The 14,956-nt window shown below is 36.0% G+C and overlaps 1 long non-coding RNA gene across 1 annotated transcript; it reads left to right on the top strand.

Annotated features, from left to right (window-relative positions):
• Positions 1-264: 264 nt before the first annotated feature.
• LOC107730912 (uncharacterized) lies at positions 265-11,389 on the top strand. Its single transcript, XR_001638728.1, has 3 exons — positions 265-284; positions 7,299-7,301; positions 11,317-11,389. It is a non-coding gene; the product is annotated as an uncharacterized LOC107730912 (long non-coding RNA).
• The last annotated feature ends 3,567 nt before the right edge of the window (positions 11,390-14,956 follow it).

Below are 14,956 nucleotides of genomic sequence, written 5' to 3'. Positions count from 1 at the left end.
TTTCTATAGATCTTTGATGGCAGAAATCGACCCGCGGGGGCCGTAAAGGTAATAGCGGCCCTCTAAGGTATTATGGGGTCGGCAAAAAAAGAAAGAAAAAGAAAACTGATTTTACAATGTATTTGAGGGCTGTCAAGGTTAATGTGTGTACGAAAATGTACTCACCCTCAGGCCTTCCAAGATGTAGTTTGTTTCTTCATCAGAACAGATTTGGATAAATATAGCATTATATCAATTGCTCACCAATGGTTCCTCTGCAGTGAATGGGTGCCGTCAGAATGAGAGTCCAAACAGCTGATAAAAACATCACAATAATCCACAAGTAATCCACACCACTCCAGTTCATCAGTTAACGTCCTATGAAGTGAAAAGCTGCGTGTTTGTAAGATGATATTAAGGCGTTTTCAACTTCAGACTGTTGCTTATAGCATAAAATACAAGTCCTTTATCCATAATATTGGTTTCTTCAGTGAAAAAAAAAAAAAATCTCATTTGAATCAGGAGAGAAATATGCACAGGTCAAACACCATTTATAAGTGAACAGTCCAAAACAGTTCTAAACAAAATATGTCAGTGTATTTTGATGTGAGAGAACAACAGTGGAAGCACTTTTTGACTGGAGCAAGCGTTATTATGGATTATGGATTTATGGATTATTTTCATGTCTTTCTTTCTTCAGTCAAAAAGAAATTAAGGTTTTTGAGGAAAATATTCCAGGATTTTTCTCCATATAATGGACTTCAGTGGTGGCCAACGGGCTGAAGGTCCAAACTGCAGTGTCAATGCAGCTTCAAAGGGCTCTACACAATCACAACGGAGGAATAAGGGTCTTATCTAGCGAAATTTTCTTAAAAAAAAAAAAAATTATACACTTATTAACCACAAATGCTTGTCTTGCACTAGCTCTGCGATGCGCGTCCACGACTTCACGCATGACGTAATCATGTTGGAAAGGTCACGCGCGGTTAGCACTTCATCTGTGTGCTCCGGTTCGAAAAGTTAGGGTAGGGTAGGGTAGGTTAGGTATCTCATTTTCTCCTCCAACTTCGTGTTTGACTTTCTTTGCACGTTCGCTTTGTAAACACTGGGTCGGGTGTTTCCACCTACATCACGCGTGACCTTTCCAATGTGATTACATAATGCGTGAAGTCCAGCTAGTGCTAGACCAGCATTCGTGGTTAAAAAGTATATAAATTTGTTTTGTTTTTTTTAGAAAATAAACAATCGTTTCGCTAGATAAGACCCTTATTACTAGGCTGGGATCATGTTGAGCCCTTTGAAGCTGCATTGAAACTGCAATTTGGACCTTCAGCCTGTTGGTCCCCATTGAAGTCCATTATATGGAGAAAAATCCTGGAATGTTTTCCTCAAAAACCTTCATTTCTTTTCGACTAAAGAAAGAAAGACATGAACATCTTGGATGACATGGGGGTGAGTTTATTATCAGGAAATTTTTATTCTGGAAGTGAACTAATCCTTTAAGTGCTACATAGCACCTATATCTTTAAAGGTGTTATACAGCAACTTTGTCAAATGGTGCTATGTAGCACTATAAGAGGAACCTCATTCTCCTCCTGAGATTTTAGATATGTCACTCCACTCCACAATTCCACACTGGGAATTTACTACAATGGAAAAAGCTGTTTCGAATCACTATTATGCTTTTCTGAGGTCAAAAAGTCTTGTGTGGTGGCTCTGGATTATTTCCTTATAGGGGGGCCTTAGGGGCAAAAAGGTTGAGAACCACGTTATCTACAGGAAATACACTATTTTAATGTTGTTGTTTTTTTATCCTTTCCACAACTAAACTAAGAGACTAAGAGACAGTTAAGAGAACCTTTAAACAAGTTCTTTATATAGCAGTGGTGCTATATAGCACCCTGACCATCCCAAAGAACCAAATTATTTTTGTGTGTACAATGAACAAAGAATGTACAAAGAACTCTAGGCAATATAACAAAGAGTGAAAAATTTAAGGGGGTCTGAATACTTTCCGTACCCACTGTATATATTTTAATTCCTGAAGAACACTGGTTTATGCTAATAACAATTTTGACTTTCATTACAGACAAAAAGCTATACTGGGCCAATAAAAGTCATGCCAAAAATAAACGAATCACTGAAAATGTCATCTAAAGAAAGGTTCTTGTCTAAAAGTAAGAAAATAAACATATACTGTAGATACCTCTTTCAAAATAAATCTTGAAATATATCTTCCTTTGAAATATAGCCAAATATATCTTCTGCCAGAACTGTATTATATCCTTTGTTATACAAGTTCAAACATTTGATAAATTAAAGAATAAAGGGGCTAGCATATGGCTTTTAGAGATCTGATTACAGAAGTGTTTCACTTTCCTCTGAAGCGGCCTTGAACTGCATCGAGAACAACAAGCAACAAATTCCATAAAGACAGCACCCAAGATGCTCTTATCATGTATTTGCCATCTGTTCCCAATAAAACGTGTGGATGTCTGCCTGCAACATAAACGTCTTTCACTGAGCAAATCTGTACACACCACCTGCCTTTTCTATACCTCCTAAATACAAAAAGGAAGAGTGTGACTGGGGATCAAGAGATTAAGCTGTCTGAAAATAGCTTTTTGTGGGTTTTAAGCCAACTACTCGAGAAATGAATTATTTTCTAATAGACCTTAATATGTCATGCTGAATCAAATGGCTTGAAAATGTAAAGCATGTGTGAACATCTGTACTGAAATTAGAATGATGCGTGGGAGCTATTTTTAGATATTTGGGGGATACAAATTCACCTTTAAATGTTATCTTTAAGGATAAAAGTGTGTTGCAATAATAGTAATAATAATAATAATGATAATAAACAATTTACCACAAATTTACTATTTTAAAAAATCATGCTAGAAGACATTAGTGTAATGTTATAATAATGTTATCAGAAATGAATAATTGTAGACCCTAACTTCAGATACAGAGCCCCTAAGGGGACATGGTGATGAAAAAAATATAAGATGGGAGGAAAAATTATATTTTGATGCTTTTGCATTTCCTCGCAAAAAACAAAAACAAAACAAATTCTGTTCTCTCGTTAAAGTATTGCATTTCAGCCAAGAAAGTTTGTTTTCTTGCAAAAGAATTGCAATCCTCCTGTAAGTTTTGCTTTCCAAATATTTGCATTCTCTCACAAAATTATTAACTTTGCCAGAGAAATTTTGTTTGCTTTCAAAACTTTTGTTCCCTTTCTAAAGTATTTCATACCCCAGAGCAAATTTGAGTTTTCTCACAGACGTATTGCGTTCCCCTGAGAAATTTTGCATTTGCTTTTAAAACATTTGCATTCTCTCACAAAAGAAATGCGTTTCCGCAAGGAGCTTTGCATTGTCTTGCAAAATTATTGCATTCTCTGAGAAACTTTGCATTCTATCGCATTTTGCATTGCTATAGATTTGGATTGCTTTCGAAATATTTGCTTTCCCTTTCAAAAGTATTTCATTCCCCAGAGAAAATTGGACTTTTCTCGCAAAAATATTGCATTGCCCTAAGAAACTTAGCATTTGCTTTTAAAACATTTGCATTCAAGTTGCATTCAAAGAAATTCGTTCCCCCATGAAACTCTGTATTCTTTGGCAAATAAATGCATTCCCGCAAGGAACTTTGCATTCTCTTGCAAAACTATTGTGTTCTTTGAGAAACTTTGCATTTTCTCGCAAAAGTATTGCGTTCCCCTGAGAAATTTTGCATTTGCTTTTAAAACATTTGCATTCACTCGCAAAAGAAATGCGTTCCCCCATAATATAATATTTCATGCCACCTCATATTATTTCCATCTCAAAAGTTTAGTGGCTCTGTAGACAGATTCACAGAAGAAGCATAGCACAAAACTATAAAAGTTATTTTTAAAAACCTTTCTAATTAGAAAATCAGAAAAATCAGATGTGAAATTTTCAAAGTCCAACAAACATGAATCACATCAAACAAACAATGCTTTCAAGGGAAATCTGGAAATGGGACACAAAAGAGGCATGAATTTTTCCTCTGAAATGAACTGTTTCCTACATTAATACTGACTAACTTAATTAAACCATGGCCATAAAACAATCCCAAGTACTAAAAGGTAATGCAGACCCTAAATGACTCCAATATGCCATAATGAGGAAGTGCTGCAGCCCCCATGCAGGCAAAAAAAAATATCTTAATGTAGGAGTTTTGTGCTATTTAGAGAGAAAGCCACGGTGAAGATCCCGTCAATTACTGAGGCCAATAGGGGAGATCGCAGGAACTATGGCCAGAAGCCAATATGAGCATTCAGTCCTACTTAAGGCAATGACAGAACACAATAAAGCCTCAAGGCCAGAGAGGAGAGTATGAGATGGAACAACAAGCCCTTTCATGGTTGATTTAGCAAACAATAGCCTTGGCACAGGATGAGGAACTCTAAAAGGATGAACTGATTATGAACAATCTTTTGTTATCCTTTGCTTCATCACTTAATCTCAGACTATCCAAATGTGCATCAGAAAATCCAACCAAACTGTGAAAGGGGCCTACAAAGAACTAAATTTATCACAATTCAGTCTTCACAAAGCACAGAGCTCCCCCAAGAAGTCCAGATGCCTCAGAATGCAAAAGTATATTCAGTTCAGCACAGCGCAATACAATTTTCCCTTCAAACTATATCGAGTTTCCACGGACTGGAATGAAGGTTGTGATGCATGAGGCTTCCAGCATCCCCATGAGAATGTGTCATGTTCCAAACTGGTGCACATGCAATCCTTTCCACAAGAGGGGACGCACATGTGACATTGCACTAAAGAAACTGACAATTCAGGCAAATACGCTCTATGGCTTGCTATGTCCAGATTGAGAAAATTGCAATTTTCCACACATCTGCCACTCAAGTCTAGCTAACTCTAATTACTCCTGTTTTTCAAGTGGTCGTTTATATATTTAATTTTATTTTATTTTATTTATTTATTCTCCTGAGGTCTACTTATAATGATATTGGATTTTATGGGCCAAATGTTTTGGGTATCATTTCTGAAAATTATTATTTTACATGACATTATATACCTCAAGTTCAAAATATCAAGGACACTTTCATTTCTAATGATATGACGCTTAAAATTGTATTTTCAAAGCTGTTTATTTTAGAGATCGACTGAGATAGTTTTTTTTTTTAGAACTGATACAGATTATTTGCATGTTTATGTGACCGATAACCGATATGCAGAACCGATATTTATTTATTGTTTTACTTCTGTTTTTGACACAGTGATAACAACAGTACTGATCTGAACAAGCATTTGTATTTATAACACTGTCAATACTGTCATTTCACTCCCTCCTTGCAAACAAAACAAAACAACTTTTATTCCTACATCAGTAAATAGAGGGGTATGAAACTGAAATAAATAAAAAAGTGCACTTTATCATTAAAGCACCCTCAAGATGGCACCATATATTGGTGAATCTGATATTACAAAACTGATATCTGATAATGGAAAAAATGCTTAAATATCGGTAAAAATACCAGTAAAAATATCTGTAAAAATCGGTCTATCTCTAGTTCATTCACAATGCAGCACATTAATAATTATTCTTATGTATTTTGCTTCAATAATAAAAAATACAAACTAGTCAGTTGAGTCCACCCCCAAAAGTGCGTCCCAATTCATGCACTTGCACTATGCACTATTCTGTGCCATTTTTGTAGTATACACAGTATGATTATTGTGTCCACACTGAACATTCCAAAAAGAAAAAGTGCACGTCAGATAACCAGAATGTGTGCAAAGGATTCTGGGTGTTTTGAGGATGTGAAGGATACACTTGATCCATCCTTCAATATATGCCGAATGCAGGATGCAAAATGAAGGCTGCTTTCCAAGGATCCTTCAAACTGAGACAACCTTTGACAGCACTTCATAACGTGGCAGACTCCAATGCTGGATGACAAAATAACCTTATAAAATGTATACGCTAGATGGTAGAGTACATAGTGCATAGTACAAGTACACAGTGTATAGTGTCATTTGGGACACAGCTCAAGCCTCTATGATATTATGGTACCTACATATCTACCCCTCACGTTTCTCATTTGATGTCCCATTGGTGATTTTACAGCAAACAATTTTGTAGATTACGTTGCTACATCAGTATGTGGCAACATAGACACAAATAGAACAAGTAAAAGGCTATATGTGTCAAAAATGTAAGTTAATCAATATTAGCTTGAAGTGCTGTATTAAAGACATATCACATTTACAATCAACGTGCTGGCCTGAAGATCAAGGTTATGCTTCTGCTATATTTCTTGTGATATTGTTTATTATAGAATATGAGTCAGCAAAAACAAGTGATCCTAATGATTTTTGGCATAAAAGAAAAATCAATAATTTTGACCCATACAATGTATTTTTGGCTATTGCTACAAATATACCCCAGCGACTTAAGACTGGTTTTGTGCTCCAGGGGCACATTTTTTTTTTTTTTTTTCCTCCTGAAATTAATACTAGTTATTAATACTTTGGGTTGATTTTTTTTTCTTTTTTAACATTTGTCTTTTTCAAAATTAATGAGCTGAATTAATATTGAGTCTTCTTTCATCATTCACAGCTGTTTAAGTAGCCTTTAAAGCAACTGTACGTAGTTTTGTGTATTTTGGAGCCGCCTCTCTGTCTTAATTACAGTGGATCGCCAAAAAGCAATCCAACATTTTCGTGGAAATTCGTACCCGCTCACCAAACGCTTGCCACAATGAAAGTTTGGTCATCAGATTACGTTGCAGATGTATAAGTCATGTAATACAGTTAGCCGGGCACAGTCTTATGCCAAGATGAATTCCTAAAACTCCCTTTTTATGTTCTCTATACAATACTAGATGAGTTCAACTGGAGTCTGTTTTTCTCTTTTTAATATTTGCTGCAAGTGTGGATTATCAGATGAGATCGGGGACCGCGGTTCCCTGTAGACGTATTAAGATGATTGAAAAGCTTGACAGCACCCAGCTGCACATGACCAATGGCAGCTAGCATCTGCAGCGGCCAGGCCTGGCAGCACAGAGAGGAAAATCCAGAGATGACTAAGCACAGCAGCCTGCCAGCTTTGAACTGCTGCTGGAGGACTATAGCCTACATCCAACTCTGCCTTGCTGGACCTCTGTCGCCTCAGATTTGGGCACATAGCACGTTGTATGTAAATAACATGCACAATATCCACTGATCTGTAACCATTTGTTGCTCTCCTACCTCAGTCTTCTCAGATCCGTCCTCGTCGGTGAGGATTTCACTGTTTATACGGAGGTCATACACACGGAGAGACAGCAAGTACAACAACACCCCCTTAAGGAGCATCTTTTTTTGTTTATTTCTGTACAGGTGGTGGAGGGAAGAGGCAGGACTAAAGGCAGGTCTCCAGAGTGCGCCGTCAACACTTGGTGTCAGGAATCTTTGCATGCGGCAGGTGATGAGACAGGAAGAGTGAGATGGCTCTATTCGCAACACTCCCATCTACGGGTCTCGAAATTAGGGCTGTCCCTGAACAAGATTTTTCTAGTCGATGAATAGTCATTCTTTTAACCCATTAGTCGACCAAGCTCACGTTTATATAAATTTAATTACTTAAAGTTCAATATATAACCTACACTGCGCTCAAGCGCACGTATAAAGCTTGCTGCAAAACACTGACAAAAATAACGACCCTGAATATGTCGGGGAAAAAATATCAGGGAGATATTTGAATGATTTATTAATAAACTAGTGTTTTCTGAGTCAGTGTCGGCTGCAAATATAAGTTAACGATGCTGACTCGCCATCTCTGCAGTACAGTGATGTGCCTTCGGATTACACAATCGTTTGTTTTCAGTTTGAAATGGTTCATTTAAAAGTGGACATTTCAAGCTTTCTATAGATAGATTTTTACGTCTGTGAGGCAAGTAGCCGATACACTGATTTTCAGTTCATTTTTGTGACACGCTCCAGTTCACAGAGACCGAGACGGCAGAAAGCACAGCCTGTTTGTTTTCTTTATTTTACAAAAGCACAACATTTAGTCGATATTGTAAGTGTACACAAATAAAAGTAGAACCTTTACAGTTTCTATTGATGTATTAGTCTTACCTGTTTGAGCAAAAATGACGGCGTATTTTCAGCAGAGCACCTGGTGTTTCAGCTGGCTAAAAATGCTTTGGTGGACGCACGGCCTCATGGGGGCAGCCTTAGTCGAAATATTTGCCAGAACCTTTACTGGCTTGTTACTTAGGCAGAGTTCAGCTCTTCCTTGAGTGTCGTTGTAGATCTTGCTGAAGTCTTTGTAAATCTGTGGCCAGGACAGTCAGCGTTGCGTGGCCGTACCACGCCACTCTCAACCAGTTCTGTTAGGACTGTCACTCCACATTAAGCCGCTTCTCCTTTAATCTGCTGCTGTAGGGTAAAACGAAGTCATGCTTTTACATAAGAAATTTGTTCTTGAAGAACTTTGACCTCTTCATCCACCCTTGTGTGAGTCACACAGTCTGTTCATGTGACTCAAGGACAATGCTAACCTTTCCCTTCAAGGACTGTCCTTCCACACTCTCTGAATTTACCAGAGCGGTCAATCTTTTTTGTTTCGGCACGCAATCGTGTTGCTCCAAGAGTTGGGCTCTTGGTTTATGAATTATGCATTGGCTTAATCATTGCATTTGCTGCTACTACTGTCCCAGCATGTCAACAGACACCTGCACATTTTTGTGTCTGCTGTTTTACGTTGTCCTTGTCCTTCACTGTGAGTCTCATCGAATGCAAATAAGCTTTAGACTCCCTAGCCAATTCAGTGGTCATTTCTGTGTGTAATTAGACTGGATTCCTGAATTGCACATCATGTTAGAGAGCAAGGGTAAATATTTTCAAGCTATAATGCTATGAGCACACACTCCCATCATCCTTGTAAGCCCACTGTTTTACTTTCAACTGTTAAACTGAAAGATTGTTTACACTTCGACTATCAGTGTACGGGTTCAATTTTGAGTTTACTTTATCTGCACACAATCATTTAAATTTTTATTAATAAAATGAACTTTTTATAGTTGTGAGTATCTAATCATTTAGAACATCCCGTTTTCATACACTACTGTTCAAAATTGGGGGTCAGTAAGATTTTTTTCTTTTATTGACAAGGATGCATTTAACTGATAAAGTGACAGTAAATACTTTTTCATTGTTACAAAAGATTTCGGTTTCAAATAAATGGTGTTCTCATGAACTTTCTCTTCATCAAAGAATCCTGAAAATTCCACAAAAATATTAAGCAACTGTTTTCAAAATTTATAATAATAATAATAATAATAATAATATGTTTCTTGAACAGCAAATCATCATATTAGAATGATTTCTGAAGGATCATGTGACACTGGAGACTGGAGGAATGATGCTGAAAATTCAGCTTTGCATCACAGGAATAAATTACATTTTAAGATATGTTCAAATAGAGAAGAGTTATTTTAAATTGTAATAATATTTCAGAGTTTTTACTGTATTTTTGATCAAATAAATGCAGCCTTGGTGAGCATAATGGACTTCTTTAAAAAAACATTTTAAAAATCTTACCGACTCCAAACTTTTGAATGGTAAAGTATAATTACATATATTTTGGTGCTTTTAAAAATAATATTTTTTTTAATCCAGTGTTGTGCAGGTATAATCAGTTTTAGTGGCAATAACCATAAAACGCTAAAATATTCAAAAAGTTTCAATTGTTAATGTAGGTCTGCATATATTTATACTATATAGAAAGAAGAATGAAATAAAGAGAAAGAAAGACAAGTGAATGGTGGGAAAAGGATATAATTATTAAGGAGCCAGTGAGTATTCAGTTCCATCCGTGTGCACTTAAGGGCAGAAGAGAGCTGTGCTGGGAAGATTTATAGGAAATTTCACCTCTCCACTTTCAAATGAACTGGAGGGATCGGTCCGGAGCCTTGTGCTTCGTGATTAGAATCTATAGTAAGTGAGAAAAGGTCAGCGGTAATTAAAGTAAAAAACCATGGAGAAACCACACATTTCGTAAGGTTGGCAAAAGAATAGATTATACTGTTCTGCCCCCTTGTGTTCACTAAAAGAGAAACATTCTTGAATTATCAAATAACTGCAGTTTGCAAAAAAAAATTTAATTTTTTCTTCGGTGCAGACCCAGCACAGTACAAAGTGTTTATCGTACGAAAGTACAAGTACAAAATGTTCCTAAAATTAAACATGAAATATGCATATATATATTGCAATATGCATGCAATATTATTTTATTAACATAAATATTAACATAACATCCACAGGTTGCCAGTTTTATATTGCATAAAAGCAACAGCAGAAATGTGAATGACCAAACATTAAACATAATAATGTATTAGCATTAGCCATTTTACTAAGGTGAATCTGAATTTTATGTGTCAGTTTAACAGATTAATTAGCAGCAAAATGCAGTAGGGTTTGATTAAACACACTAACCTTGACAACAAAATATATGGGAAACTTTTTTTGTCCTATGTGTTATCCTAACTAAACAATTACATGGTTAGTTGTATTTTAGTATTTGCATTTGGCATAATTTTTTCCTGCTGCCCACGTCCCTATAAGAACAGATCACTGCTGTAGATTCTCGGACAAAAATATTAAACTAAATAAGCATCTGATCTCTGATTCTGTGCAGGTCTAGTGAATTAGGTGAATCTCAAATGAATTGTGGGCCATGCACGGCACCTATAGAAATGAAAATAATTGTCTTGTCTTTGTGTATTGATGTTTAATTTAATTACTGTATTTATATATATTCTATATGTATATGCGAGAAAAACAACACAATACACCTCATTTTTTGAAGTTATTTGTTTGTTTATTTATTTACACTACGGTCATCATAATTGTATCATACTCTTAAAGGTATTGTAAGTATTGCACATGCACTTTGACCTGAGAGCTGGAATGTTCTGTATTTAAAGGGGTCATATGATGCGATTTCAATTTTTCCTTTCTCTTTGGAGTGTTACAAGCTCTTGGTGCATAAAGAAGATCTGTAAAGCTGCAAAGACTAAAGTCTCAAATCCAAAGAGATATTCTTTATAAAAGTTAAGAGTCAGCCACACCTACCTAAAACGGCTCGTTCTAACACGCCCCACATGTCTACGTCACTATGTGGGAAGATTTGCATAACGCCGCCCAAATGTTCACGCAAAGAAAGAAGGCGTAACTTTTATTCTCGCTGTACATCATCCCCTGACAGTGTCATATCAGATGTCACATCAGTCCTGATATTTGCTGCTTTCATTGGAAATCTTATTGATTTAAGCCTAAACCAGTTACATTTAGGCAGGGGCGTAAATTTCAGTTGGGGGGGTCAATAAACATAAAATTTCTCAAGAGCGATTTTTGAAGGGGACACAAATAATACAGCTAAAATTGTACTTGTAAGGATATGTATACACAGAGGAATGGCTTACGACCCCAATAACGTGTATTTTAGCCCCCGGAATGCGATTTTTACCTGGGGACCCCCTCGAAACGCGGTTAGTTTGGGCTATTTTTGGGTAGCAAGGAGGGTTTTGTTGTAAAAAACAAGTAACGTCAAGCAGGTAACGTTATTATTGCTAACATAGAGACTCATTGGCATCATCTGTATTAAAGAGAAAATAATCACTTCATCCGATGTTTAAGTGAATAAAATCGCCTTGACAGCCTTACTTACTGGAGTTACACAACTATTGACTTTGTTCTCTCTCACCGGACTTGTGTGTGTGAAGGTGATGTAAAAGAGGAAAGCAGGCATGTGGACCAAAGGACTGTGAGGCAAGGGAGAGGAGACTCAACATGTTTCTGTACTTGAAACGCATTTTTGCCCCGTTTGTGTTGTTTTACTACTTACACAATTATTTAAAGTATAAAACATTGTTATTTACAATACACAGTGGTTTTTAATCATATTTTTATGAAATATCTCTTCCCCCCCCAGATGCATTTAGGTAAAAAATGTATTACTCTCTGACAAGACATAACGTGTGTAATGTGAATATACAGAATATAGCACAAGAGAATAAAATGATATTTAGTTTTTCTGTTTAGTGCACCTCTGTTCACGCACTATATGGCCTGTTAGGTTGGTTACCATTTATAGTCAGTGATGTGTCCATTTAAAGGTCATAGTCATAAAGAAGCTGTTGGGATGTTCAGGTGTACAGCAGGTGATCAAGGCACAATAAAAAGCGTCACCCTTCTGCTTTTACTAAAGTGACTGCTTATCATTTGTCACTTGACAGGACTAAACCCGAAAGGTTGTGACATCACTGGCTTTTATCTCCGTGACTCAGATTCCTGTCCCTATCTAGGTCTTCACACGTCGTCTCCTCTCACACTTACAGCTGTTTAGCCTTTCCCTCGCACATCGAGAACCAATGGGAATTCACAAACTGAACACACCCTGAATATTCAATGTTTTACAATGACGTATAAAGTGATTTAAATTACTCAACTTATTTCATTTTATTTGCACACTGCGAATTGAAAATGTACACAACTGCAGGGGTCAAAGGAGCTATTTAACTGTTCTAATTAGAACTGGAGGGGAATTCTTATTCTTATATTATTCTTCTAATTATTATTATTATTTATAGTTGCTATATACATATTGTGTTTTATTAGAACTAGAAGTAAGAATAATATAATATAATATAATATGATATTTAATCTATTTAAATATATCCTTTTATTTGGAATTCAGTTTTCCAGTCTGAATAGAGTTTGTAATGTCAATTTCAAAAGTAACAAAAATAAAGTTTACTGACGTCTGTTGGCATTTCACTGTGATCTTTGTCAACACAGACCTCAAATCAAGTTGAAAACATGTTTAGTCAGGTCACTGACCCAAATGAACTATAATATGTGTATTTGTAATAGAACAGAATGTACAATGCCAGTAAAAAATAAATAATAATCATGTTCTTTCTCTAATTCTGGCATAAATTATATCAGTGGATCAATATGGTGCACATGAGTTGGTTATGAATTCTTCGTCTTTCATCTGCACTGAAACCAGAGACCTTGACCTTACCGACTTGTAATTCTAGAAGACCTAAAGAAACCTGACTAACAAGAATGCTCAGCCTTCTCAAAGGAATTATAACCAGAAGTATCATGCACATTTTTTCTTTGGTCATGTCTTACACTATATTGTTTAGCGAAAGAATGGTGCCCCTGATTTTTTATTTTAATTTTTTTAACCAGAACTCAAAGGAAATGCATCTGCTAGGCTATTTTTATTTGTTTGTTCTTCATCTCTCATCTCAGAACAACAACTTTTTACAGCATTTTTTCCTAGCCATAATAGAAAGCTTAAGAAAACCCATCTGAAGGCTGCAATCTCTCTGGCTCTCCCAGGCATGCATTACTCATTCTGTGTCAGTAACAAAGACTTTGTTTTGTCCAGGCAATGTTGGCTTTTAATTTATTCTGCTGACATTTGACAGAATTTGCAGCCAAGCCTCTTTCTAACACCCAAACATATGCTCATTAGTAATCAAGTCTACACCAGATGCACAGGAGCTCTCTTGTAGCGCATGAAAATAAGTACAAGTACATTTGAGCTGCCTAGTCTGTTATTTGCACAGACAGATGGAGCGTTCTGTACCTCGCATGCTATCCGGTATGTGGTGATAAGACGGCTGTGTCGTGTGGTTAAATATTGATCACTTATCACAACAGTAGTTGTGCTTGTGAGAGACTAATCAGAGACCTACATCGCCATTGTTAAAAAAAACTTTTATTTAGCAAACTTGCATTTCAAAGCCCCCAGGACATGGATTGCTGCAATACATGAGTGGATTGCCTCATGGCCTCACCCAGCTCAGGTCAGATGATAAAAGATAAATGGCCAATACAATATGACTTTATTGCTAAGAGTGAGTTAATGATAAGTCACAATGGGCCAAATAGTCAAACAAAAAATTAAACCAGATTTTCTTCCATTTTGACTGCACCATTAGTGTGCAACACGAATGAGGCAAAAATCTTATTTGCATATTGCAGTTAACTTAGTTGAGCATTGCGCAAGTAATTATTATTCTACCCAAAGCCTAAGGCAAACTCTTTATTATGTAAGGTTCTGACATTTGTGATTTTGCATATTTACGTTGAAAGTCTGCCATTGTTACCTTTTTATTTTTATTATTATTATTATTTTTTTTTTTTGCATGTGTTTGCTTCCTGTGAAACTAATATTCCAGAGTATCTGTGTATCTTGCGGTTAAGTTAGTTGAGTCATGCACAAGTTATAAGTCACTAATTAAATAAATAAAAAATAGCTCCTTTTATAGGGTAAGATTCGAACATTTGTCATTTTTCATATTTACGTTGTAAAAAGTGATAACCTGCCACTGTTACCTTAAAGCTCTCTCTCTCTCTCTCTTTTTTTTTTTTTGCATGTGTTTGCTCTTGGTTAACTAATTTCCTCTTTAATTTCCACAGTACTTGTTTATCCTGCGGTTACAAATAGTCCCTCTGTTATTTTTGAATGTTCTTGGTTATATATGAACATTAAGGGAACATTCCATTTTATCATTTTGCAAACATTATGTGATTATTACTTTTAAATGTTATCTGAATGTTCTGAAACAAGTAACATTTAAAAAACGTTAGTCGAATGTCTGACTAAAACATTCCATCAAAAACTTTATTAAAGACCAGATAATGTTGAACGAACATTTTATTAACATTACTGAAAGAATGTTTGTTCATAACTTTCTGGCAAGTTTCTCTAGCCAAAGTTTGGAGAATGTTCCCTGACATGTCTTGCAAAAATAGTTTTGTTCACTCCCAGCAAAAAAAAGTACAAAAGCTGTCACTGGGGCGGTACCTTTTCAAAAGGTACCAATATGTACTATTTAGGTACTAATATTTACATTTTAGGTACTAATATGTACTTTTAAAGTGTATAGGTATGTATATGTTGATTATATTATGTA

This window comes from Sinocyclocheilus rhinocerous, unplaced genomic scaffold, assembly GCF_001515625.1.
Source record: "Sinocyclocheilus rhinocerous isolate Xijiao unplaced genomic scaffold, SAMN03320098_v1.1 scaffold2114, whole genome shotgun sequence".
NCBI classification, from domain to species: Eukaryota; Metazoa; Chordata; class Actinopteri; order Cypriniformes; family Cyprinidae; genus Sinocyclocheilus; species Sinocyclocheilus rhinocerous.
This window is presented reverse-complemented; position numbering and strand designations above follow the sequence as displayed.